Below are 23,804 nucleotides of genomic sequence, written 5' to 3' on the forward strand. Positions count from 1 at the left end.
TGCTTAATAAAGTGGTGGTTGTAGCTTCTCCTCCAAGATCCATGACTTCACTGTCCTTGGGTAGTTGGCTAATCATGATTTCCCTCTTTTGATTGGGCGTTAAGTTCAATTAGAGAGATTTTGGTTATTGCCCAAGTATCTGTACCTTTACAAGGCACTCTTGTACCTTTTGTGCTATCAGACCATGCTGGTAATTATTGTGGTCCATAGGCATCATAGCTAGGTAGGAGTATTAGTTGCTTTCTTCCTTTGGAAGCTGCATGATGCCATCTGGTAACATGAAAGCTAGTTTTCAGAGATGGAGCTTTCAGATCAGTTCCAGCTCAGGGTCTCTGAGACCTATGTTTGAAGTGTGTGGTATCTTCAGCAATAGAGGTTACTTCTACCACTAGGGGTACAACCAAGGTCAAAAGCAATAAAAACAGTAGCTGTAGTGTTTGTGGAATCTCTTGAACAACTCTACCAACAACTCAAAATAGGGTTGGTCAAAAATGCTTGATGTTTGGGTTTTTGTTAGATGGTCTTTGGCTCTTAGGGTGAACATTGCCAGTCCAGATGAAAAAATTTCATTTAAAGTATTTATGTATATTTATATACAGAAATATAGGGTTGTAGTTGTTTTTGTTGTTGTTGTTGTAAATTGTAGTATGTTTCCTTATAAATATTGAGACATCCTTACTGTTATTTTACCCTTACTGTTATTTAACCTTTTTCTTCTGTATTTTCTTCCCCTTCATAATTAGATACCCATTTTTCCCCATTTCCCTGTTTGAATCACTTATATTTTGTTATTCCTTTCTCCATCATTTCCTAACTCCCTTACTCTGGTAATGGTCCCTTTTTACTTTCCTGGTTTTGGCAGTTACTCCAGTATATGTCCCCACAGCTGAGGATCTGTAACTAGGAGCTTGTGATGAGAAAGAGCACGGCACATTTGTCTTTCTGGGTCTGGATTACCTCACTCCATATGACCTTTTCTAGTTCCATCCATTTATCTGTAAAATTCATGATTTTAGTTTTCTGTATGTCTGAATGGTATTCCATAGTGTATATGTGCCATTTTTCATTATCCATTTGTTAGTTAAAGGACATGTGCATTGTTTCCATTTCCTAACCATTGTCATTAGCGAAGCAATGAATGTGGCTGAACAAGTATCCCTGGAGTAGACTGTTGAGTTCATTGGGTGTTTGCCAAGGAGTGTTAGAAGTGGGTCGTATGGTAGTTTTATTTTTAGCTTTTTGTGAATTCTCCACACGATTTCCATAGTGACTGCACCATTTTGCAGGCCTGTCCACGGTGAATGAGGGAACAGTGAAGGAGGTCCCTTTGCCCAGTGTCCCCTCTGGCATTGTTGTCACTTGTTTTGTTGATCTTTGCTATTCTGATTGGGGTAATACAAAAATCTCAAAGTTGTTTTGATTTGTATAGCATTCATGTTAAAGTATTTGTTCAAATGTAAATAACCTTTGGGTGTTTTTCCATACTTAAAATGTGTGGAGCCAGGTGTGATTCCACCTCAAGGAATTGATGTGGGAAGATTATTTGTCTGAGGCACGTCTGGGTTGCACAGTGAGTTCCAGGCTAGCTTAGGCTTTCTTATCAAATCCTGTCTCAAAAAAAAAAACAACCAAAAAACAAAAAACAAAACTTACACATAAGACCAAACAAGGAAAATGAGGGCACAGGAAGCATTTGAATGCATTAGTGGTTCTTGTTGTCTTCAAATTGAGATCATCCCACTGAAAGATACTTTAGAGTCTTCCCATGTTTACTAACTTTGTTTTTCCCTTTTGGCTAGCTGTGTGTCTACCAAAACCTCATCCAGCCTTCTGCATAGGGCTTAAATGAATGCTTGGTTAAGTGTTGGCACTTGAGTAGCAGAAGACAAATTGGTTTTATTACACTTAATCTTTAGCTTTCTTTTTCTAATCCTCAAGCCCAATATGGGATCGCAGATGATTAGTTTTCCTAAGTGTAGGTATTAAACCAAAAATAAACAAACGAACAAATAAATAAACCTTTAAACATTTCACCAAAGTTAGGGTTCATCTTTGACTTGACTGCATGGAGTTGATAGAATTTTACTGCTTCTTAAATAGAATTGCTTTGTGTGTGTGTGTATACATTTAACAAAACAAGAGATGGTGGTACATGACTATACTCTCAGCACTTGGAAGTCTGAGTAGGTAAAAGGCCAGCCTATAGTACATAGCAAATTCAAGGCCAAGCAGTAGGACAGAACAAAATTTTGTCACATCTATCCCACTCAAAAGGAGACTGCTACCAGAAGTAGAAAGTCAACATTACCAGACATCATAACAGTTAAAACACACACACACACACACACACACACACACACACACACACACTTCATTCTTGTCCACAGAAAAAAATAGTCTTTTGTACACTTGGACCATTTTTTAGAAACCCTTGAGCTCTTCTGTGTGGCTCCTTCCAGCAGGCATATTTTTCTGTTCCTCAAGTGCTTTTCTCTGGGGTGTTCAAGGCAGGTGATGCCTTCCTTTTGCTTGTGCTTAGCAGAGAAGGTGAGAATTCTCATTTTCTTTTTGTCAACACTGTTTTATTTCACATAGTTGGCTAGTGTTAGATTTACTTGGAAACACTTGTTATATCTTCCTACTGGGCTATTTGGAAGGATTTTATTTCTCCTTTGTAGTTTTTTTTCTTTCCCTTCCTTTTTCTTTGTTCCTGTTCTCATTCTCTCCTGGCCTACTAGAAGAATTTCTTGTTTGAAGTTCCCTGAGGTTGTCCCTGTGGGATAGGGACACAACCATCCATAACCAACAATAATAGTACTGTAAAAAAAATTCCTGTTGTTCTAATATGATCTAAAGTTTGAAAATGTCATGTTTTCTGAGTTTGCAAACTATATTAGAATGCTTTTGAATGCTTTTAGCTTTTGTAGCTTTTGTGTGTGTGTGTGTGTGTGTGACCCTGGTGGATATTGCTGGATATTGAAATCAAAGTATTTATGTTAAAGAGAGTTAATTCTATTATACAACTTTTTAGTATAACTTGTTTAGAATGATAACTTTTATAATACCCAGCTTGTCTTTACAAAAATACTGCTTGGACTACTAGGTATTTGTAGAATTATGAAGAGATGTGGACTCTTTGCCCTTAGATTATTTTTGTGCTACTTGTCATCTAATTAGAAGACTTGTTTAAGAGTATTTTTCATAGCTTGTTCCTCACAGCGGTTGTTTTATGTCCGCCTCTAGGAGATCTTCTAATCCTAGGCCTGACAGCATTAGACTTCTAGGAGAGGGAATGTATCTTAGCCACATCAGGTTCTTTTCTTTTTCTAGTTTTCTGTGACAGGTTTTCTCTGTGTAGTTTTGGTACCTATTCTGGAACTCATTCTGTAGACCAGGCTAGCCTCGAACTAACAGAGATCTGCCTGGCTCTGCCTCCAGAGTGCTGGGATTAAAGGCATGCACCAACAGCCACATCAGGTTCTTTTCATGCTAGAACCATGACAAAAGACAGAATTTCAGTCTTTATTCTACTCCTGGATCTTAGATTTCCACAAATATTGCAGACACTGATGATGATCTTAAACCATCAGAAGTAAGTAAGAGTCACAAAGGTTTTTTTTTTTTTTCCTCTCCCTTTCAAATTTCCCAGGTACCTTTGCAGCTGTAGTCCTCTAACTCTGACATTTTCTTTGGAGAAAGGCACATAAATATCTTTTTCTCCCCAAATCAGCCAGAATGTCATCTCTTTATTGTACTTTCTAGAGGGGTCCTGATGTTGAGATGCTTAAAGTGAGTTCAAGAAATACATATATACATACATATGTATGTGTACAGGCTAGTCTGGATCACCTATGCTAATATGCCTGTTAATGAGGTGTGTGATGGTAAAAAGAAATAGAGAAGAGTGAGTCAGCACATTGGGAAAATGAACAAATAATGGGATCCAGTGACCCTATGTTCATACTTAGTGTATTGAAATTAGCTTTAGGTTTAAATAAAGAAATAATTAGGGCAAGGGCACAAGAATTGTGAGTAATTAACCAGCCCTGGTTAAGGTGTAGTTGACTTTATTCTATGGGATAATCTGAGGAAGTCCCTATTACTTTAGGGGACTAATCTGGTTCCTATAATGGGATCATCTATAAGGGGTAGCCACACCATCATAGGCGCTTGAGCTGATTTGGGGGTCCAGGCTTTGCTGTTTCTTAAATACAAGGTAAAGCAGGTTTAGGACAAAACCAAAGCCCTGTGCTTACAGCCTTGAAGAACGATATGGGAGGTGCAGTGACACACACAAACCTTGAATAGTTAACTGTTTATGCAGAATTAAGAATCAAGCAGGGATCTTATTCAAGGTGACAGACAGGAAGACAGGAAATTAGGGCAGACATACCAGGCTTTCATCCTGCTTTTTGTTATCTTGTGGGTTCAAGTGAAGAATCAATGCCTTTTAAGCAAAAATAGTTTCTAAGTACCTGTCATATTAGAGCTTATCAAGGACATTTGCCCAGAGGGAATGAATTTTAAGCTAGGATTTGCAAAGATTTTAGGTGGGCTAGAAAAAGGGGTTTCTGTTGTTATTTATTTTTATTTTTAAAAAAGAAACTATAGGTGAGAAGCTTATAAAACAGGGTGCAATTAATAGTATTAGGATAAGGAGAAGAAAATGAGTTAAGAAAGGCAGAGTCCCATTCCGAATTGTACCATCAAGGATCCAGCAGCCAGAGACATCAAGCTGCTCCTTGCATTTTTAAAGATCTGTCTGGAGTTCTCAGATCTTGTTTTTTACTATATGCAATTGGTTGACATAGAAACAACATTCCTCTTGAGGAAAGGCAGAAGCCGCGCTTCTCTGCTGTTAGTAGATCTAATCCTTGCAGATTTTATAGCATTTCAATGGCCAGCAAGTCTATTTGGCCCTGGAGGGTGGGGATAGTCTGAGCCACTCTTTGGAGGTTCTGGATGAGCTGAGAGGCAAACTGATAGTATATTTGGGGAAGTAGTTAGTCCTGCTGTTCCAGGAGCTATACCACCGATTATACCCAGGACTGCAAGAAGGGGTAGGACCTGAACCATCATTTATCATGGTGTGCCACTACAAACTCTGTAGTGATGGGAACTGGCAAGCATTCTTCTCCAGGTACCATCCCTAATTTTTAGAAAATGAACACTAGGGCACAAGTTCTGGACCACCCAGTGGGTAGGCAGAGGTGAACTTGAGTGCCACAGAGGATTGAGGTGTTGTGAACATTTGGATATAGTGGCTGGGTGGTAGTGCTCAGGGTCAAGGTATTATTGCAGCCTGAGGAATCCAGTGTGCCCATGAAGTGTAAACCAAAGGAGTTGAAGCAGCCTGTGATACCAGAGAGAGAAATAAGGAGAGATAAGGGGTGGTAGTGATATTTGGCTCAGAGCAGTTAATGAGCAGTGAAAGAGTCTAATTAGTGGTCCAATGGTGAGGCCATGAATGGTGGTCATGAGGTTGACCCAGGAGGACACACAACTGGCATTTTCCAAAGCAGACAAGCAGAGTTTTATTCAGTAGCTAATATGCAGAAGTTAAGGTCTGAAAAAGAGATGGAGTGAACATGAGGACAGAGGGTGGGATCAGTGATGTCCAAGAGGGGAGACATTAGGGAGGTAACAGCCTTTGATGGGTGTTGGATCACATCTTCTATTTTTCCTATACCAGATGTTGGGAGAGTGAGGCATATACTCTTTGTTTTTTGATCATGCCTAATGGATGATGGTGATAAGTACTGTAGTAAAGCTTACTGGTGACACCCATTTTCTATTTGGGGTGCTAGGGGTCCTTAATTCAGAGATAAAAACATCCCCCATTCCACAACTACCACAACAAAAGCTGCCATCTAATGAACATCCAGCAGGTGCTCCTTCCTTCTGCTGAATACATGCTCCATTTCTAAACTTGAAACCACTGTGCAGAGTCGATGGCTTTAACCCCCTTTTACTAGCCAAACTGGGGCTCCAGAAACTGAAATCACTTACTTTGGGTAATAGTCACTTGCCCATGATAGCTTTTTCTGTGTTTGAAAAGTGTGCTCTGAAGATATTATTATAAAGTAAATCTGTGGGGTTGACAGTCAGTTCTTTGAAGATTGGGACACATCTGTATTATCCATTTAGCAAATACTTGTTTTATGGAACCAGTAAATTCTTGTCAGGTAGTAGTAAGTTCCTCAATATGTAGTTATGTAGTAAAGGAATAAACTAAATGATTAAAACATTGGGATGATTCTGATAAAATCTTTTGTTGGAGGAGTGGAGGGACATGACAGGCTCCATCTGGTAGATTCCTCTTTCTCTGGATAGCAGCTCCTAGTGAGACTACATAAGGATTTAGGACACATAGTTTGGGAACCATCTTCTTTCCTGAATCGTTTCTTTTTGGTAGTCAGATGAATTGTTCAGCAAAATTATTCAAGCAAAATTTATATATATATATATATATATATATATATATATATATATATATATATATATATATATATAACAAAAAATACAAAAAGGTTGGTTTCTTAGAACATTTGCATATCTTTTTATCCATGAAAAATAATTATTTTGCCGTCCCTTTTACCCAAGAATAATTTTAGAAATGTGTATACCTTTTCATTTTATTCAAAACATACATTTAGGGCAAATCAGTATCACCTTGTCATTTCTGCCTAGTAGCTCAGTGCTGAATCCTGAGTTTGATAGTTAATAAGCCTCACTTCAGCCATGGTTTTTTAAAGCCAAGAGTTAAATTCAAGTCATCTGGCTTCAGAACTGGAGCTCTTAAGCTATACTCCAAAAGATAAAGTAATCAGATGAATAACAAGATAAACTGTTAAGCAGGATAAACCCAATGACAGAGAAGGGCTAAACATGGCAGCCCTGTGGCAAAGAGCATGATATATTTTATGTCAAGGATTAATTCTAGCTCTATCAATCTCAATGCATTTTGAACAATCCCCTCAGCCAAACTAATATAGTAAATGAGAACACCTGCAATATAAAGGATTATTTGATCAAGATAAGTGTCAAATAAAAAATAGGAACCTTGAATTTTTTGCACCAAATCCAAATACAGACCCTAGGAATGAGCATCAGTATATCCAGAACATTTTAAAAACATCCATAATAAAATGTTAAGCCAAGGTAACTGGAGGAAGATACCTAAGATACTTTATTGAATTTATTTGAGGTGAGAAGACTCCTGGGACATTCATATTATGACTGCTATCAGTCATTGCCAGAGGGATATTAACAGATGTGCATAGTATTCTGACTTTGTGGGCTGTAATGCAGGCAGTGAATTGGAGTGCTAGGGAGCCAAGTGGGTGCTGCTTGTGAACTGGACATCGGGATGTGGGCCCAGGTGAGGGTATAAACAGCACACACAATGTTTACTCCGTGCGGTTATTAAGAGTGGCTGCCATTAGTCTCTCTACTGTAGCTTAACGACCCCAGTGATGCCACTTGAAAATCATCTTTGACAGCAGTGTCGGAAGTGTTGAAACTGCAAACTGAATATTATTTTGGTGCTGAAATATAGTTTTTTATTTTTTAATCAAGTTTATCTTAGATGCTTTCATCAAGGCAGAGAGTTTTGACAGTCTCGCTCTCCTGCTGACACTTCCTCCCCCTCCCCTGTCCTCTGCTAACCAGTTACTTCAGGCTTCCTTAGCTCAACTATTTCCCATCACTTACTAATTCATGCTACTACTTCTTAAGTTGGTGGTCTATTTTCTTTAACTACATTCTCAAGATTATACATTAATTAAAGAGATGTGTTACATAATTTAAATTACTAGCCATAAGTAAAACATCATACTTGGTTAATAATTTATCATTACTTCACTGAATTGAAATTTAAATGATTTGAGAATCTATAAATCACTGAAATTATTCTAAAAGTCATAGCATATCTGTATCAATTACTCAAGTTATAATGTATTTTAGAGCTATGTAAATGGAAACACTGATTTAATCCTCAGTACTTTGCTCTAATATAAATAAAGTATTAAAATTAAACAGTAGGAATTGAATATGCTGTTAATGAAATTGAATTATTTTATGTCTCTAAATTCATTTGCTTTATCTTATTAACTCCATTGGCAGTGGGAGGGTTGCTTTTGCTACTGTGAAAAACAGAACTATCTGACTTTTTAAAAAATCAAATCTGTGAAAGCTGTTACAAAGTATTGTCCTGATAGCAACTACTAAAATCACATTTCAGTCACATGCATACACAGTTGCAAATAAGCTGAGTGACTAATTCTGATAAGATTATCTCTTAAGTAGAGCAAAATAATTCAACAATTTTTGTCTAGTTAAAAAATATTTATTCTATATTAAAATAGTTCTTCTTTGAATTATATATTCAGTCATTGTGTCTCAGTATTTATCTCACAATTATTAATAAATGACGTTTTTTGAAACTTAAATTTTCATTTCACTTTTCTTATTTCTCACATGTGTACACATACACACACATACACCAGAAATACACATAAAAACACTCACCAGAATGAGTTACTTATCTGGACATGAAAAATAAAACATTGCATCTCAGCTTTGCAATTGATTCAATACGTGTATTTTATAGATAGTGGAGAAGTATCAGTTTACAGTTTACTTTTTTGGTTTTTATTAGCATATGCTAAACTGAAAAAAAAACAATAGTTTTATCACTATGACATTTCATATATGTATTGTCTTAGAGTTTCGATTGCTGTAAAAGACACCATGACCACGGCAACTCTTACAAGGAAAACATTTAATTTGAGTAGCTCGCTTACAGTTCAGAGGTTCGAACGTCCATTATCATCATGGCTGGGAGCATGGCTGTGTGCAGACGTGGTACTGTAGCTGTAGCTGAGAGTACTACATCTTGCAGGCAATAGGAAGTCGACTGAGACACTGGGTGGTATCCTGAGCATAGCAAACTGCAAATCATGCCCCCACAGTGACACACTTCCCTCTAACAAGGCCATACTCACTCCAGCAAAGTCACACCTCCTAATAGTGCCACACCCTGTGAGATTCTGGGAACCAGTTACCTTCCATCTACCACATGTGCATAGTATAATCTCATTATGTTTAACCCACCTCATTGCCCCCATCAATCCTCTGGTGATCTGACTGTTTCCCTTCTTATTTTTAACATGTGTCTGGGATTTCTTCTCAGGCACTCGTGGTTGTCAGCAGACACTTTGCACTGAGCTATCTCATCAGGTCCCAGTATATGAGCCGTTTAATTCAAGAGTTAAGATCATTATCATTAACTGTTATGGCTGAAAGATATGTACTAATTTCTGTCATTTTGTTGTTTTTGTGTTTCTTTCTTAATCCTCATTTGTTTCTGCATTCCTTTAGTAAGAGTTATTCTCTCCCATTTTCATATGATGTTTATCTTGCCTTCTGTTTGTAAGAGTCTGTACTATACTGCTTACTTACATGCTGATTGGACAAAAGGATCTTAAGGAAAGAAGGCTTATTCTGGCTGCTGTCCAAAGGTGTAGCCTACATTGGTGGGGAGATCATGAGCATCGGTGCTTGGTGTGGCTGTCACATTGCATTCATAGTCAAGAAGCAGAGCAAGATGAATGGTGCTGCTTGGGTCTCTTTCTTCTTTTTATTCTGTCAGTTCAAGACCTGAGACCATGGAATAGTGCCACACACATTTATAGTGAGTCTTCATAACTCAGTTAACCTAATATAGAGAATTTTCCACAGACATGCTCAGCACTTTGTTTTCACAGAAAGTCTAAATAGCATCAAGTTGACAGTCAAAATTAACCACTGCAGATTCCTTTATAATCTTCGGCTGGACTGGCATAATGGTCACGTGTTCCTTTGGTTTGTACTTATCATAGAAGGCACTTATGTATCCTTTGACTCCCCAAGCGTAGTGTTGGTGGATAAAGTAAAGTGGTTTGGCAGTTACTTCAGTCCAGGGCTCCAAGACTATTATCCCATGTCCTTTTAGTTTTCACGTATTTACTTCCTTCTTTTGAGAAATCTGCTGGTATTCTATTCTGTTTGTCTGCATATTTGTCATGATGCCTCACTCAGACCTTCATTTTCTGTCTTGTCTGTATACTTTAGCTTTTTTAGCTCTAAAATAACAAGTAGAAATTATTTTTTTGGTCCTGTCTGATTAGGGTCCCAAGAGTCTTCTCTGTGTCTCTATCTTCCAAGATTTGAGGACTTTTGTACTTTGTGAATATGATTTTCATGCCTTTAGCTCAGTGGTTCTCAACTTTCCTAATGCTGTGACCTTTAGAACAGCTCCTTATGTTGAGGTGACCCCCAAGCATAAAATTATGTCATTCCTATTTTATAACTGTGATTTTGCTGCTGCTACAAATTTTAATGTAAATATCTTATATGTAATCCCCCAAGGGGTCTCAACCCACAGGTTTAGTTTTTACCTCTCCTCTTTCTCCTGTGCCCATGATTTGTAAGCATAATTTTTAAACATGTGTTCAAGCCCTAATTGTCTGTCTTCCAGTAATACAGTTCGTTGGCTAAGTCTTTTAACTGGACATTTTTGTATGACTTACTGAGCTTTTGTTGTGCCGACTTTTCCATTGTTTTCCCAGCACCTCATTTCCTTGTATTCTTTTCCACCTGACTTGTCTTTCTTGTTTCATCCCAACATTTATTTGTTTTCTTGTTGGTTTTGTTCATGTGTTTCGGTCTTGTTTAAAATCATTGATCATTCTTATAATAATTCTTTGGAGTCCTTTGCTATCATTAGGATCAGTTCCTATGGAATTGTTCATTTTGAGGGGAATCATCTTACTTAGTTTTCTAATTTCTTGTGTGTCTGCACTGGAACTTAGGCATGTGGGCCCAAGTAGTTGGCTAGAAGGTTTAATTTCCTGTATTCATCAGGATATAGCTGGATTAGATCATGGCAAGAAGGAAGTGTATTTTCTCGAACCTAGAGTCGTTTGAACCCTGTAGCCACACCCACTCAGTTATTGCAAAGCACCAAGGCTGATACCCATCACCACTTAGAAGGAAGAAAACTAACTATAGTAACAATCACAGCTTATAGAAAAACCCGTGATGGAATTATAGCAGTAAACAATTGGAAACAATTACCATCATATAATTCAATAACATTAGAAGACAAAGGAGTAAAGATACTGAGTAAAGTAAGAAAGCATTGATTCATAAGAAGAGTCATGGGAAAAATAATACTACAGAATATGCTGGAATTAAAAAGGAATTAAATAGAGAAAATGGAAAATAAATAAAAGAAAAAATGAAAAGAAGAAACAGAAAAAAATCCAGCTAAGGATGAAATAAACAGGAAAATAAAGCAATGACAGAGATTTTAAGAGGCTTATTTACTTGTTTGTTTGTTTATTGTGTATGCGTATTTTGCCTACACCTATGTTTGTGTACCTCAAACATGCCCTGTGCCCTCAGTCCTGAATAGGGTGCTACATTCCAAGAACTAGAATTACAGATAGTTGGGAGCCACCATGTGGGTGCTGGGGACTGAACCCATGTGTTCTGCAGGGACAGCAAATGTTCTTAACCTCTAAGTTATGCCAGCACCAAAAGAAAAAATTGTTTGTTTTTGTAAAGAGGAGAAAAATAAAGAGAAGTAACAAGATAAACAACTGATTTATTTTAAGAAAAAAGAAAATTTTTAAAATGTTGAGAGTGGAAAAGGACAGAGGATTATTCTAACCTAGTGTGGTAGTACCCATCTCTAATTCCAGCAGAGACAGAAAGACCTCTCTAAGTTCAAGGCTAGCCTCCTCTACACAATGAGTCCTGAGACAGACAGGTCTAAATAGCAAGACTGTACAGGAAGCCAAACTCCTTAAAAACAAAAAAAGCAACCAAAAACAAAAACAAAAACAAAAACAAAAAAATCCCCTTTAAATATTAAGATCCAGTTTATTATGATCCTGGTAATATAAATACGAAAGAAAAAGAAATAAGAAAATATATTTAAGAGTGTTAAAAGTCATATGTAGATATTTAAACTGATCAGGTCTGATAAGCCTAATACTCATAGAAGAACAAAAACTACAACATCAAGAACATTAGTGAGGGAAAAATAAATAAATAAATAAAGGAGGAGGTATACAAGATTACTGTCCTGAGGCTATCCGTAGTGTGGCAGCTATGAAAGGCCGATATGCCACCACCTTGATCTTCTCTCTTGGGCACTTTGCCCTGAGCTGCCTGGGTCCGTGTGCTGTTTGGCCTCCTCATCTTTACCCTGTTGTACACACCAGCAGGCAGTGGGCAGAGCAGGCTGTAATTGGTCTCTGACATCCTGCTCATCAGCAAGGCATGCAAAGGAAGGCAAGCTGTCCATGGGCTGCTCCTAGGGTCTTGTGCTTGCACACATCTACTCTTGAGGCAGAGGAGCACAAGGAAAATGCTCCAGTCCAGATGCTGAGAACACCTGGCTTTCTACATGGGTGCTAACGATTTGAACTCAGGTCCTAATGATTTGGAGACAAGCAATATTTAACTGGAGCCATGCCCCAACTCCTCAGTTAGTTTCTTAAATATTGCCTTGAGCCACCAGGTAGGCAAAGGGCTGAACTGATAGAATTCCATAATGTGACCAGGAAAGTGTACTGTAATTTGTATCATTATTTACTTGTTGGCCTTAGAAAGGCTTTTGAAATTTGAGTAATTTGACATTGAAACCAGAACTCCATGTGCTCACTGGACAACTGCTTGGGAATCTTTCTGGAATGAGCACTTCAACAGCAATGAGAGTGGAAGAGGGAGGAGATGTCACCAGTCAACCAAAGCTAGGAAAACTCCTGAAAGGTCTCAGTGGCTGGTCCATTCTGTCTTATCATTTTATGATCTAACCACGGGATGGGGCAAACAAGCAAGAGAGATTTTACAGAAGCGTAAGTGGCAGTCAGCAGGTTTTTAAGGGCAATGACCTATTGTTTCAGCTATTTCACCAGCTCATTCTGTTTCAGGTATCAAGTGAAGTCATGCTTGGCAGATAGGCAGTACAAACAGTGCTTTCAGTAAATCACTAATCAAATCAGTAAATCGGTATCTACTAATTGATCTTTTCTAACTTACTCTACTTCATAATTTACTATAGATGTCACTTAAAACATCTGATCATTTGTAGTGTCTGAACAGGTTTCTTAGATGAATCATGTATAAATATAATTGGTCAGTAGTCCAGCCTGAAATTAGTCATCAACAATTTGTGACTTCTATTTGGTCATTTGTTCTTTGCTCCAGAACAGAAAGGCTTACTTCTGTTCGTGTAGAAGTTACTTCATCTAAGTAAGTATTTGTCTGCCCAGCTTGCAGGTTTATGGAGATTCATCTTTGTATAACAATTGCTTGGAAGCAGTCCTAGTAGAATTTTAATTTCTACTATGTATTTTTATAGAAGAGTAGAGCTATTAAGTGGCTATAAAGAAATCAAATTCTTTATTGCTGTGATCCATATGTTTCTCTGGTTTAGAAGCAAATCTCCTCCAATCCTGGGATCAGGAAGTGAGACTTCCCAAGTACTGAGGAATGATTAGTCCACAAAGGGAGAACCCTTATGGAGATCATCATTTTCTTTTAAAAGGATGCCAAGGGATAACTCCCTAGCCTTTCCATCATGTGGAGACACAGCATGAAGTTACCATCTATGAACCAGAAATTGAGTTCCTATCAGTTACCATTTTTGCATTATCTTGGACTTCCCATCTTTAGACCTCTTAAGAAATAAATTTCAGTTAATTTTAAGACACCCAATTTATATTTTAGCCCAAATGGACTAAGACCAGAATACCACAAGAACTAAATTTTTCCTTCTGTCGTCACTATTGTCTTTCCTGTATCTTTTTGCTTTGATATGCCATCTGCTTGAGTTATCTCTTTTCCAGGAAATCTTAAAGCTGTTTGTTGTGTTTCAAGTGTGTGCCTGCTTTCTCTCTTTTCAAGTCTGTACTCAGGCTTTAACTATATACCGGTTTGGGGGGGTTGGTAGTAGTAAAGAAGTCCATGTTATTCCTTCACTCCTGGAGCTTATTCACACATACAAAACTTATCTTTTCCTTCATTTAAATCTACCATTGTTTTTGAAGGAAAGCTACTTATATTGGGATGCAAGTGAAGGACAAGATATGGAGTTGGCTCTCCATGCAATCCTCATCTATAAAGCAGTGTTTATGAATGGGGAAAACATTAGTAAAAGAATTCTCTACTGCGAGCTTCCAGGCACTTTGACAGGCAAGTGGGAAACAGATGTTAGGTGGTTAGGCTTTCTTAGTGAAGGCCGTTTAATTGAAACATACTCTTGACACACCTCGGGGTACCGTGACAACTAGGTAAGTCATACCTTTTGCTTAATAAATCAATGCTGTAACCAAAAGCAGCTTAGGGGAAGAAAAGCTTTATTTGATTTACATTTCCAGATCACAGTCCATTATTGAAGGACATCAGGACAGCAACTCAAGAACTTGAAGAAGAAACATGGAAGAACACTGCTTGTTGGATTGCAAGGACATTCTGGCTGGCACATTCTCTGGCTCATGAACAGCTGGTTTCCTTGTATAGCCCAAGCCCACCTTCCCAGGAGATGGTACTGCCATCCATCCTACATCAATTAACAATCAAAACAGTCCCTCACAGTCATACTCACAGACCAACCTGATAAAGACAATCACTCATTTGAGACTTCTCTTTCCTATGATCTAGGCTACATGGAGTTGACAGTTAATGCTAATGAGGACAAGTATGAAAAAAATCAAGAAAGTCAGTTAAGGAACAGAGATCCTATTCCATCTAATCAATCAGCATCTGGAGTAAATGTGTTGACTTGATATTTTAACAATTTTAATAAGTATTTAATCATTGTATGTTGTTTTTTCAACTTTAACTTAATTCTTTTCATAGTTCAGCTATGTATCAGAAAATAATTCAGTGTTGCTTAGAGTAAGAAAAAAAATCTAGAAATTTAACATATGGAATAAATTATTATTCCCTTAAGATAGAAGGTCAATAGTGGGGAAGTTTATGCTAATGAGATTGAGATTGCTGGTTAATTCCTACTTTACCAAAGTATTGAGTTTTCCTATAAAAATTATAGTCACTGCATGTATATAGATAAAATATTGAAATAGTGCTTCTTTATCATATATCCTGACCTCTTGTGAAATTGATTTTGAGTTTGATGGCTTGATCAAATTATTATTTGTGATAAGTTTTTATCAGGTTTTTAGTTAGTGAAGCTGAGATTTTTTTTTGTCTTATGTACATGACATGTGGTGTCTGAATATCTGTGTCAGTTTGCTCTGAACCTGTAATAGTCAGATGTTTTGAGAAGAAACTGTCCCTCCATTTTAGCAAAGCCTTAAAACTTCACAGGCACTTCAGGGATTGGGTTTTCATGTGTTAGTCCTGATTAGGGAGCAGCAGGGAGAACACAAATGAAGGGGAGAATGTGTCCTGTCATGTCCCATGCCGTATCCCCCCCCCCCATCCCTCTTCCAGCAGTGATCCAAAAAGCCATGGACATGCCTAATTCTGGCAATAATTAATTGTTCTGCGTCTTGTCTGGATGAGTTTTCTCTTGCGGTGCTGGCTAATATTTTGCCAACTTGACACCAGCTAGAGTTACCTGGGAAGAGGAACCTGAATACAGACAATATCTTCTTCCAAATTGCCCATAGACAATTTGGAATGTATGTAGAGCATTTTCTTCATTAATACTTGATGTGTGCTGGCCCAGCTGTGAGGGTGGGGGTAGGTGAGGGGGTGCCACCCCTGGATAGGTGAACCTGAGTTTTATAAGAAAGCAGGCAAAGCCATGGGGAACAAGCCAGTGAGTAGCTTTCCACCATGGTTTCTGCCTCAGTTCCTGCCTCCAGGTTCCTGCTTTGAGCTTCTGCTCTGACTTCCCTCGGTGGTGGAGTGAGACCTGAGACTTGTCAGCTGAGACAAATCCTTTCCTCTCCAAGTTGCTTTTGGTCATGGTGCTAAGTATCTTAGCAGCCCTAAGATACTTTCTTCCTAAGAAATCTCAGCAAATTCTGTAGCTTCTGGCAACACTGTTATCTCCATTTCTATAGGTTATAGGTAAGTCTGGCTAGGCTGGACTGGTTTCTCTGTTGCATGTCTCTCACAATGAATTTCATCTGTCCCAATGGGCATTTGTTTTTTCAGAGTTCCCAGAGAACAAATCAGCCCAAAATCATTTAGGTTTCTGTCATATTTCTGTCTTTGTTTCAATTGTATGGCTGACTGTTTCTTTGCTGTCCATCTCTTGGGCTTCGCTTTGTGCTTCTGGAGCTCCCCACTTTCTCTTTTTTTCATTCCACCTTCAGAGTAGAAATGAAGTCTTGTGGTGTACTGACCCACTTCCTCTTGAGCTACCAGCTAGACCAGCACTCATCTTCTTGAGGACTCCTGGAGACAGATCAGCCTGCTCCTTCATTTGTGTCAGATTGGCAGGTTGGAAGAATTAGGGTTTGTCATTTTTTGGAAAGAGAATTTTGACAACTCTGCCTTGTATAGCACTTTGAAATCTTCATAATAGCTCATTCGTTCGTTACAGTGACCTAGGTGAAATGTCCAACTCACATATGCAAAGCTACATTAAGGAGTTATCAATTCTAATACTAAAAAGAAAGCTTTGTTGCAGAGAATATATAATAAGAATACTTTATTCCTGGATGGGAAGTTTATTTCTGTCCCAGATCAGTGTATCGTTTCAGTCTTATCAAACTGAAACTCTTCACAGTGTTTCCCTGAAAGAAGAACCTGCTGATTCTGAAGTTCTGGAAATGAATGTATATAAGAATATTTGACCAAAATGGAATAGTGGTGGAGGAAAGATGTGTTCTACCAAATCTATCATAATAAGAATTGAGTGGTGGCCTAGAGAGGTAGTCTGACTTTAAAGTCATGCCTTGAAGTATAACAATCTGAGTTCCATGTCCAAAGTCCACAAACCCATGTAAAAATGCATGGAGGAGTGGGGGTGGTCCTCGATTGCAATCTAGCACCAAGGAAGCGGATCTCTGGGCTTATTGGCCACTTAGTTAAACCTACGAGGAAAGTTCCAGACCAGTGGAAGAGGCTGGAGAGAGAACGAGAGAGAGAGAGAGAGAGAGAGAGAGAGAGAGAGAGAGAGAGAGAGAGAGAGAGAGAGAGAGAGAATACGGATGAAAATAGTACTTGAGGAATGACACCCTGAATTGTGCTCTGACTTCCACACAGATATGCACATATACCCATGCAAACCTGAATAATACTGTGCACACATGAGTAATATCAGACAAGCAATAAGTACATCCTTGTATAAATGTGAATTTTGTTTACTATGATCATTTTAAGAAAAAAAGGATTAAATACCTGCTTAGAAAAAGCTGGAATTTTACTTTCTTTTGATAGCAACAAAAGGACTATAGAATTAATTAAGGTTAAAAAGAATAAAAGTAATAATGGCAAACTTGTATGTCTGACCTTAGAAAAGGAAGATCAGCTTACATAGAATATAAACACCACTAGGCATCTAAGAACTAGTTTGCTGTATTTTACCTAGTAACCATTGACATGCTGAGCATAATAGTGTAACCTTATAATCCCATTATTAGGAAAGCTGATTAAGGGGGACTCAAGTTCAAGGCCAGCCTCAACATTATAAATAACAAAATGTGCTAGTAAACAACATAAATAAACCTAAAGGTAGAATGACATTGAATATATGGGAAGAAAATCTTTGTTTACAAGACCCTTCAAAATCAGTAATGGATGACAACTCAATGCTGTGTATTAGTGGACAAAGGATGTGAATAGCTATTCACAAAACATGAAAACAAATGGCCAGTAAACATATTGAGAGACTATATCAAGACACTGTTAAGCTAGCCTAGCCTGCCTTGTTTCCCATGGTCTTCCTTTTTTGTTCCTTAGCCCTGGAATTGCAGTTATTACACCAAACACAACTTAAAATAAATGTATATTTTCACTTTAAAACAAGTAGGCTTTGTTTTGTTTTGCAGTGCTGGGGTGGAATTCATGGTCTCATATATGCTAGGCAAGTGCTTTACCACTGAGCCATATCAACAATCCCTAGATTATTTCTCTATAGCACTTTATATAATAAAAAAGTAACTCAAATGCTCCCTAAAAGTGAAACATTTAAATAATCTTTATATTATAGAATACTCTAAAGTCAATTATCAGTAGCTTTAGGTGGATGTATATCCAGTGACACATCTACACACACACACACACACACACACACACACACACGCACACAAATGGCTCTAAAATGTATTATTGAGTAAAGAAAACCAATTAGTAAAAACCCATTATATCTTAGTTACTTAGATTTCCCCCAAATTTGGAAAAACACTGGAGGAAGACTAGGATACAAACACTTAAGCTTAATAACACATGTTCTTAACTCAGAACCCTCAGGAACCTACAGGAACCATCTCTTTTTCCCTGTACATAGACATCATTCCAAGAGATCCTGGATTCAGTGTGGAATTTGTATATAGGCATTCTCACTAGGAAATATATTAAAGTATATATTCTAATTTAAAAAAAATTGTACTTAGTGTGATCTTTGTGATGGTATTGTGTTCCCCAAAATATTGTGCATCCTAATAAACTTATCTGGGGTCAAAGAACAGAACAGCCACTAGATACAGAGGCTAGAAAATGGTGGCACTCACGCCTTTAATCCTAGCATTCCAGAGGCAGAAATCCGTCTGGATCTCTGTGAGTTCAAGGCCACATTGAAAAAAGCCAGGCTTGGTGACACACGCCTTTAATCCCAAGAAGTGAGCCTTTAATCCCAGGGAGTGATGGCAGAAAGCAGAAAGATATATAAAGCATAAAGACCAGAAACTAGAAGCTTTTAGCTGGTTAAGCTTTCAGGCTTTGGAGCAGTTCAGCTGATATTCATTCTGGATGCGGACTCAGAGGCTTCCAGTCTGAGGAAACAGGATCAGCTGAGGAACTGGCGAGGTGAGGTAGCTGTGGCTTGTTCTGCTTCTCTGATCTTCCAGCGGTCACCCCATACCTGGCCTCAGGTTTGATTTTATTAATAAGAACTTTTAAGATTCGGGCTACAGATCTTACTAGTAATGTGCTCCTATGATAAAATGTTATTCTTTGTAGAAAGCAATTACTGTATTTATATTTAATGAGAAAAAGTGAGCTTGTTTATGTACCATCCATTGTATTTTGTGATTCAGAATTGTGTAAACTAACTTCCCTGAGTTTTGTCTCTGCTCCCTGGACTTTGCTTTTCCTTTAAACACTTCACCTCTTTCTAGTGGCTTCTATGTTTTGCTGTTAGTACGTTTGAGGATATGATGGATGTTAAGCATTTAGGAATATTTTGTGGAGTTGATTCTCCACCATTTGAATTCCCAGTTTCTTGTGTGGTCAGAAGGAGACTGAGTCCATTGGGAGTGTACTGCTTTATGGTTAGATCTGAAGCCCAAATATAACATCTTCAGGTTGCCCATAGCAACCATATAGTTTTAGTATGTAATCCTATGCTTCAGTTTGTCTGCAGTCCTGCTGCAGAAGTGAGCTTTGTGGTGATTTTACTGGGATGAATTGAAGAAGACTCACTTAAAGTCTACTTGAAGAAATTATCTAAAGACCTGAGATTTCCTTCCAAACAGAAACTACACAATGTGTAAGTGGACAAGCCAGCCAATCTCAGGGCCACGGAGTGAATTTAAGTGTAAGGAAACAAATTCAAATTTCTATTACAATGAATTCTGTCATTTAAATAAGAGTCATGTCCCACTGTCCAATGTTCCATCTTCTTTGTGAAGGGGTCACCACACTCAGGAGACTGAAGGTCTTATATTAGTTAACATTGACTGTCCTAGGATGAAGCCCATAGATGTTAACATTGTAGAGACATTTCTTTTCCTCAAAAAGTGCAGCAGGAGAGAATTAAAGTATACACCCCCCCCCCCACCGAGTGTCCCATGACTTCACCAAGCCTTGGTCACTGTCATTCTGTGCTCATGAATCAATACTCTTTACCTGTAGTTAGTATGGTAGTCAATGATGGTAGGAGTATTCTTGGTAAGACATATGAGAAAGCTTACGACAGAGTTTATATTACTTTTAACCAGATGACAGAGAGAGAGAGAGAGAGAGAGAGAGAGAGAGAGAGAGAGAGAGAGAGAGAGAGAGAGAGAGAATTATTATTTCTATTTTTCTAACGCCCTACCTGTTAGACAAACCAGTTTTCCCTTTGTGCCTTTTCTTTTCTGGCATCTTGATCTGGCTTGCTCACACTGCCCTCTTGACATCTACACTTTTCTTTCCTCAGTTACTTCATATCCCTCCGGGTTGCTAGTTTAGAAATCTTGGCTGAGGCCTTCTCTCTGGTCACACGTGGCCTTTGGAGTTGCTGCTGCTGCACTGCTGGCTTTCTTCCCTGCTGTTACACCTGCTATGACCCCGATTCTTTCCCTCCCATTTCACGTTTGGTCAGTCACATAGCAACCTCTCACCTTTTGAATCTGGCAGAGCTCTTTCGTGTCTCTTGTGAGCCTGGTAGAGTAATGTTAGTACAACTTTATGTGTTTCTGAGGTTGAGCACTGAGAGCACTTGGTGCCAACTAAATGTGTAAGGAATGCTCTTATGAGCAAGATAATTATCTTGACATAAAGAATTTTTTTACAAAGATACTAGAAAGCTTCTTAACTGACTAATAAACTTAACAATTATACATGGTTTCATTTACCATTGAGAAGGATTTCTGCTTTGAAGTATGATTCATGTTCTTTTTCTTGAAACATATCCAAAATAACATATTGTGTAAATTTGTCCTCAAAATATACTAATTGATTCTGTTGAACTAACACATGTTCCTGTGGTGTGTAATTTGCTTTGATATTCATTTCTATTGTAAATAAGGCAAATCATGAAACATGTACATTAAATAAGCAAATAAGCTCAGAGTGCTACACTTTGAAAGGTGATATGAGTGCTTCTGTTTATTTCAATATATATTCATGTGAGACAGGTGAGTTTCTCCACCACCTAGTCACTGTGAATGTAAGTGCATTATTTCATATATTTACATTTTGGCAGTGTATTTTTGGTTAATGGACAGAATAACTCTCTAGTGTAGAATGTTGTTATAATGAGACCCTCATTACTGCCAACTTTCTAAGCTCTTAAAAGTTGATCCAAGGCCATTTTGAGTTTCATATGTTAGAACCACTTTTATTTGATGGATAGTCAATTATAAATAATTATGATTAACTATGTTAAATCCACCTTTTTCCATCTCTTTTCTAATTCATATTTTGACCACTTAACTCTTTACTAAAATGAAAAAATGGTGGCAAATATTTATTAATTTTTTGGGGAATAATTTTTGGGAATTTATTTTGTGAAGCAAATAAAATGTAGATAATAAATAATAAATAAATAAAATTTCATGTAGACTTTATTTAATCATTTCCTTTTCTAAGGACATGGGTGCAGACAAGTAGCAACTGATGGGATGGGTTAGAAATTTCATAAGAGATGTGGGAAATAAAGCTATTGGAAGTGGTGATAAACTATCCATAGAAAGTTATTTCCCCATCTCAATACTTACTTGAGTCTTCCTGCATTAAACTAATGAAAATTAAAATAGGAAATCAGTCTCTAATGTGTAACCTCTTAACACAGATCCAAACATCACTTAGTGTTTAATAGAATATCAAGTAATATTTGAACAATTTTGAATCATAGTTGTCTTTGAAAGTGAAAATAGCATGCAATGTAAAAATTTCACCTCTCATCTTTAGTGCTACATTAAACAGCATTAAAATATGGTCTTATCAGGAGAATGGAGAGATGGCTCATCAGTTAAAAACACTTGCAGTTTTTCCAGTGGATTTGAGTCTACTTACTGACACCACAAACAGCTCACAACTGCTTATAACTCCAGCTCCAGCGCTCTCTGTGGACACTTGCATGCAAATGGCATACACCCACACAGATATGTCTACATAAATAAAAATATGTATTTTATAAAGTAGTCTTACTTGTTCACTTTTGAATAATAAGTGTTTCTTAGTAACTTTTTTATTCTTCAATAAAAATTGATGCCCAAATGTAGAAGATAATATAAATTTTATAAATATTCATTGGCAATTTGTTTGCTAGGTACAGTGCATTATTTAACTATTGAGTAATTATTAGATATTTACAGTGGGTTTAAGCTTTTGGGGGCTTTGGGAAAAATGTAATAATAATTTGCAAATAAAATGGAATGGGCTGAGTTCTCAATTTGCATTGTATTACTAGGTTTATTGGTCAGAATAAACAATCTTTGTGGCCTTAGCTTTTCCCTAGATTTCACTAACTGTGATGTTGGGTGGAGGGGAGCATATCAGTGGCTTTGTAATCTACCACCATTAAGAAAGAGCCCATGTTGGTTGGCACACTATAGTACCTGAAATTACAGCTTTAGGAAATCCTAGACAAGTTAGTAGGCACCACAGTCATATGTTAATGGAAGGGCTGCAAGTACCTCTTGCCAGAGACAAGAAGAATGCCCTTTGTAGCAAGCAAGAACTTTCTTCCGGCCTCTGAGGATATGAGGACTTTTGTTTACATGCTTGACCTTGGGAAAAGGACTTTCTGGAGGGTGGGGGATGACACATAACCAGACACTCCATTATAGAATATTGCAGTTTTTTTTATGTGTCTTAGTTCATCCAAATAGCTAAAGCTTAAAGTGAACAAAGAGGAAGCTAAACAGATATTACCATGAAACTGAGTAGACCTTAAGAATTTATAAATCTTGATTATCAAATATACTTTATTTATCAAACAAATCTTATTTATTATTATTTATCAAATATACCTTATCTATCAGGCATATGTTAGTTATCTAAATTTTCCAGCAGCTTGGTGTTAACTTGTGTGGGAGTAGGCAGAGTTATTGTGCTGGTGGGGATATTTTCCAAAGACTTATTTTGTTTAAAGAGGCAGCCACTGTATACATCCTCATCCTCCACTGAAGACCACATAAAATTTCCCAAAGGAAAAGGCATAAGGGAACTCCCATAACACATAGCATGAATCATTAAAAATGAAAGTAAAAGGGTGCTGGAGAATTGTAATCCACAATGTCAAAATGCTGGAACTTTGTCAAGTGATGCTGTTCAACAAATCTATAATGCTAGAGAGCCTTTGAAGTAAATGACACCCCCCCTTTTTTTTTTCTAGAGGTAAAAGGCTAAGTAGAAAAAGAATGAAAAAAACTGTTACTAATTAAGGTGTGGGGCACCTGAATGCACTCTGGGGAACGTATTAGCATCTTGATTTGAGCAGACACACACTACAAAGTCATTGGAATGATGAATTCCAGATGATATGATGGAACTGTTAATGCTTTGATGCTTTTGATCTCTTGGGACTTGAGAAAGGTATCAGTGGTTAGCGTGGTTTGTGTCTTGTGAAGGATCCAAGTTTGGTCTCTATCACCCATGTAAGGAGACTTGCAACTACAACTACCACTCAGGGTTCAAAGTATTCTTCTGGCCTCAGTGAGCACCTGCACACAGACACGCATACACATAATTACTAGAAATAAATCTTAGTAATAATTTTCACCCCTTAGAAATGACAAATTGGGTCCAGTGAGACAGCTCAGTGGGTAAAGGTGCTTGGCACTAAGCCTGACTATCTGAGTTTGAGTCCTAGAACCCACATAGTTGAAGTAAAATGACTCATGAAAACTGTTTTCCAAGCTCCGTATGCCCCTCCCCCATAAATGAGTAAGTAAATAAGTAAA

At 37.7% G+C, this 23,804-nt stretch overlaps 1 protein-coding gene across 5 annotated transcripts in view; it reads left to right on the top strand.

The window, feature by feature from the left end:
• Window positions 1-23,804, top strand: part of Rfx3 (regulatory factor X3) — a 239,861-nt gene that overhangs the window by 106,870 nt on the left and 109,187 nt on the right. The window lies entirely within an intron of this gene.

The sequence above is a fragment of the Peromyscus eremicus genome, chromosome 1 (genome assembly GCF_949786415.1).
Source record: "Peromyscus eremicus chromosome 1, PerEre_H2_v1, whole genome shotgun sequence".
In the NCBI taxonomy this organism is placed as follows: Eukaryota; Metazoa; Chordata; class Mammalia; order Rodentia; family Cricetidae; genus Peromyscus; species Peromyscus eremicus.